The sequence below is a fragment of the Sinocyclocheilus anshuiensis genome, unplaced genomic scaffold (genome assembly GCF_001515605.1).
Source record: "Sinocyclocheilus anshuiensis isolate Anshui unplaced genomic scaffold, SAMN03320099.WGS_v1.1 scaffold20, whole genome shotgun sequence".
Lineage (NCBI taxonomy): Eukaryota > Metazoa > Chordata > Actinopteri > Cypriniformes > Cyprinidae > Sinocyclocheilus > Sinocyclocheilus anshuiensis.
The window spans coordinates 1,001,125-1,006,709 of NW_015558646.1; positions in this window are offsets into that span (position 1 = coordinate 1,001,125).

Below are 5,585 nucleotides of genomic sequence, written 5' to 3' on the forward strand. Positions count from 1 at the left end.
TTTTCCGGGGGGGGGGGGGTTTCTTTAATAATGATGGCTATATTTGTGTTCACACCAGTGGACAATAACTTTTTGTTTATTCTAAGTTTTATCATCTGCCACTTTAAATGCTCAAGCTCTTTAAAATTGACTCGATTGGCTCTAAATGTTTTTATTGTCAAACTGAGTGACTCGAGTGAATCAATTGAGTGAATTATTCAATGTCTCACTTATAAAGACTTGTTTAATTCCTGAAGGAATCAGTGTTTTTGAACATACCATTTGAGCAGTGATGAATCAGTGACTCACCATAGACAGTCACTTGCTTTTACTTACTGGCGTAGCAGTGTAATCTGCAGAAATGTGCGGACAGAAAAGTTCACACCACTAATACACATAGCATTAGGTGGGTTGTTAATGATAGAAATGATGGCAGTTAATGAATTAAAATCTTTAGAAAAGTTCAAAAGAGACATTTGAATACAATATTTTGTATTTTTTTAAATAGTGTGCTAACTGTTTTATAAAAGCAGAACAGTCTGAGAGGCCATGCCATATAGTGATCATTGTCATGGCTAGAGGCACCTGGTGTGGTGTGTTTGCAGATGAAATAGGACTGTTTTATCTGATAGATGTACACAAACTGGCATCCAGCTGATGATTTTATGCACTGGGGATTTGTGCTCAGTATGGCTATTTGACATTTAGCAGATCCTTTTTATCCAAAGCATTTTTAATGCAAGGACAGTCCCTCCGGAGCAGCCTGGGGTTAAGTGGGCTCAGCTATGAAAGGGGAGCTCAGCGACTCTTCGTGTGACCTTTAGGTTACCAGCTCAGATCTTTAACCACTATGCTGCCTCGTAACAGAAGCCTTTTTGCCCCCAAAACATTGTATTGACTCCCTTCCCCATGGCTGTTTTGTTCTCCACATGCAATTGTATGCGGATGCATTCAGACATGGTAAACAAAACTTTCTCTTTTCATATTCAGCACACTATAATTGTGTGTGTGTGTGTGTGTGTGTGTGTGTGTGTGTGTGTCTTTGTGTGTAGGTGTATGTTTGTTCCTAGGAATGATTATATGGCTCTGATCCCAAATAATTTCCTGTTGTGGGCCTGAGTCTGTCAGGCAGACTGATGATGACCCAACTAAGTTTCTTTTACATGTTTAATTTAGTTTCTTTGCCTCAGTAGTTGTCTGCCTGTTTATTTCACATTTTGATAGACTTTAACATACAACATCTACAGACTGCTTAAGTAACTTACTCTACACATGCTGTAAATTAGATGTACAGAATTATGTTGCTTGACAATACCAACACCCAGTTAGTCTTAATTATTTATTAGGTTTTTATTTTTTACTTGGCTGTACAAACCCATACCGAAGCTGGCTTATTTATTTCCATTTGGGTTTTTTTTCTGACATGTAAACTTGCTCAGTAGCTCACCTGGTACAGCACTACACAAGTTGCTAAAAGAGCTTGAAGACTTGTAGATGCATACTGAAAGGGCGTGGTTACTTCAGAAATTGTGTTTTTATCTCATGTTTGCTGTTGTTAACAGTATAGGTTAGGTTTAGGGTAGGTTTTAAAGTAGTATTTTTAAGCTTTTAGCACCATTCATAGGACATTTCATTTCTAAATTGTTGTGATATGTACAACAGCCAGTGTAATAAAACGTTGCCAGATTCATATTTGTCTTTTTCGAATGAAACTGAAATGAGCTTTTAGCAACACTCATTGGAAATTTTCACATTGAAAGTCACGAAACTTGCGAGAAGCAACAAAATATAATTTTACAGAAATGTGTCCACAAGCATATTTTTCCAAGAAATCTGGGATGGCAGACAAATTGGTGGATGGGTCTTTTGGTTTGTTCTCAGTCTCACATGTCATTTTTAAGGTGGAAAGAACTTAAGGGTTTAGACCAAGAGATAGCTCCACATTTCATTGCACATGGCCAACAATTTATGGGGTTTTGAGTCATTCTTTATCTCTCTTTTCTCTTCATAATAAATGGCTTGAGGTAAAAAAGTTCATTCTGTACTTGAGATTTACAAAATTATTAATCTAGAGGACCTCTGGCGTTTTGTTCGTTGAGTCTCTGTGCATTGTGTTTCTGCCTTAGAACATACTGGTATAAATGCCCAATTGTGCACATAGTGTCTGCAGCCCCGAAAATGGTTCACAAGACTTTAGAAACTTCAACACAAAGCTCCACATGGACCAACAGTGCCATCTACTGGTGAGATGATAGACTATAAATTGTAGATAAAGGCACGATCTGCTACACAATGTCTTTTGCTTATTTTGTGATTTTACCCCTGTTGCATTGTTTGTTCATAAAAGAGATTTGTTTTGGGTGTGTGTTTTCTTTAATTCGCCACAGTCTTATTGTTTTTTCTCTTTATATCCATGTAAAGCCCAGTACTGCAACATTGTCCAGTACTGAATAAATGAATGATACGGTGGAAAAAGACACAGTCTTCATGCACAGAGAAGGGAAAAACAAGAGGACATTTTTTTTTTACTTTTTTTAAACAAATGATTGCATATACTGAACATAGACAAGATCAAAAAATCTAAAATCCTTGAGGTGTAAGATGAGCAATAGTGACAAATGAATTATTACAGAAACAACTGGATCGTCATGTTGAACAACAAATTTTAACATCTGTATCTCACCTCTCACCACTATGCATGTTCAGATGGCCCTCGTCACATTAAAGCAATCAGAACGAGCACTTGAAATCCGCCAAATGCTACACTTAGTCCCATTATACAAACCAGTCATAATGAGTTTTCATAATGGTAGTGTCAACTGGAGAAAGAAAGTAAAATGGCCCATTTGAGTTATGCCAGCTATCAGGTCAAGCGCATGAAAGCTCTTGAGTTTATAATCACAGCACTAACTCCTGCTGCATGGATTCATGCACATTTGTGTATTTGTTGAGTGTTTTCTCTTTTTTTAATCAGGATTGTGTATGCATGAACGATGTAGCAAGAATGCAAGGGAAAGTGATACAGCAAACATGAGGACACATGGAAGTTGAAGTTAAGGACAGTTTAAACGTGCGTGAGAAAACTTCTTCAGACACTGTGGTAAAAATAAGTGGTTCAGAAGTTGAAAGGCAAAATGGAAGGCTTATCAGCCAGAGACTCTCAACATGAGGTAGATCATTGTTACAAGGGAAGGAAGGGTGTATATGGAGGACACAGGAGGGGGTTTGTTGGGATTGAGAGTAAAGCTCTGTAAAGTTCAGATTTGCTTTTTCCTCTATCTTCTACTTTAGGGGCAGATAGAGACACCTGTCACCTGTGAACCCAGCATGTGAAGCTAAGACTATCTAAACTATGAGAGTGGCTCTCGTCTACCAGAAGTGACATATATGCCACTGTCTTTTTCTTAACTCTTTTTCTTAACTTATTGCTTAGTTATTGTTTGAACCAAGTAGATAATAAACTATAATTCCTTAAGCTATGATTTTCTCTGTCCCTCTGTGTTTTGATATTGTCAGATGACCTAAGAGAAGTTATATCAAACTTTTGGTGTCGGTACATTGATTGATTGATTGATTGATTGATTGATTGATTGATTGATGCTAAGAGAAGAAACTTTTGGTGTCTGTACATTGATTGATTGATTGATTGATTGATTGATTGATTGATTGATGATTGATTGAGTTGTTGATGATCAATGCTGTGTTTGTTCTGCAGGAGTTTCCAGTCTCAATGGAAAGGTGAGTGATCTGCTGCTGTCTCTGCTCTCTCTGCTTCTGATCCAAAGCCACTGCAGTTCTGATCCTGAATGTTCTTCCAGAGTCCAGATCTCATCACAGCCGGATCCACAGACGCCTTCTGGAGCTTTGATTCATGTACCGCATTACTTGGGCAACCTGCCGTTCAGAGTCTGGAAGAAGATGCAGGACATCATCCAGAACAGTGAGTCTAGAGAAGATCTGAGCTCTTACACACACACTGGAAATGATGCATGGGGGAACAGTTACATTTTAGCATTATGTATAAATAACCAGTTGAGCTACTGCACCAAAATGAGCTTTAAAAAAGAGAAGGACAACTTGGTCCACAATATGTTTACAGTTACAGTGATACAGCAGATCTCTGCACTGTAAGAAAAAAACTGTAGAAAATATACATATAAATAAGGATAATGTCCTGGCAGAAAATTAACAGTATTTTCTGTTAAGTTTTGTAATGACTTTGATTACTTAATTTTAGGGAATTAATTATTATTAATTCATTCAGGTTTTAAAAGGACTCGGATCTGAAAATTCGAGGTCCACCTGATTAAACTGATTTCAAATTTGATAGTTTACACTCTATCAGTTTCTCGGCCAGCGAGAAGTTAATGTCAGTGTGTATTACCAATTTGACTATATGTATTTTCCTGGCCACGGTCAACACAATTATGATAATTTGTAAGCTCTTAGAGAGGTAACGTAATCTTTGGCAAAGGTTTTAACCTTAAAATTATATGACACCAAACAATGATTCTTTATAAATTAAACATGAATTTTATTGGCTATTTTAGATTACATTAACTAAGCTAAAACACACATACACACATACACATACAGGTTCAGGGAAATTATGTTAACGGAGTACTGAGGAAAGCCCAAAGTTTAGCAAGATATTCGCTACAGTTCTTTTACTTGCAACCTGAGAAAATTCATAAAACAGAGACTTGGCTTATGTTTACTGCTTAAAATTATCTCGGCACCAGGTCAGCAGATAGAAGCTTTGTTTGTTTACTTGCGTTTGGGTGACAGCTGAAAAGCTGAGTTTCCTTGTTTGGCTGCTTGAGGAATCCCGTTGCTGATTGGTTACTGCGGTGACATCAGGATGACGTCTTTTCTTTGGGAAAGCCCTCCGGAGATTGGTTGCTTGCCGGGTTACGGAAGAGCCTCTGGTTCTTCTGAGAGAGAGAGTCTGCTTTAGCAAGACTTTGCGTTCTGCAGAGTTACGAAGCTTCAACTGAAGTGTTTGAGTTCTTAGATGGTTGATCGCCTGATGGTTCAGCTTGTGAGCACAAGTTAAGAGTGCTCTCCAGACGGCGACAAGGCCTTGCTCGAGAAAGCAAGTGGCGAAGAGCCTGCGTTCGGGAGAGCAAGCGGCAAAAGCCTTCACTCGAGAGAGTAAACAGCGAGAAGCAATTGAATCTGTGTTGCAGTGGGGTTTTGACCTGTGGCACAAGTCCGTCCCACGGCGCGATCTTCCAATCGGCTTCTTGCAAGGCGGAGCGTGCATACATTAACAAGAGGCTTCAATTCATCACATGAGAACCCCTATAAAAGTTGTTAATACTTCTATAAAGTCTCTTAAATGCAAATATTGTACATACTATTAAAGTTTACTTCATTTCATCATTCTGCATTTGTCGTGCCTATTCGTTCAAGATTAAACTTCACATATTACACACATTTTAATAACCTTATTTCCTAAAAAGAAGGGTAATAAACACTGATTAAAGGTGCACCGATTACATGAAACACATCAAGCATATATATATATACAGTGGGTACGGAAAGTATTCAGACCCCCTTAAATTTTTCACTCTTTGTTATATTGCAGCCATTTGCTAAAATCA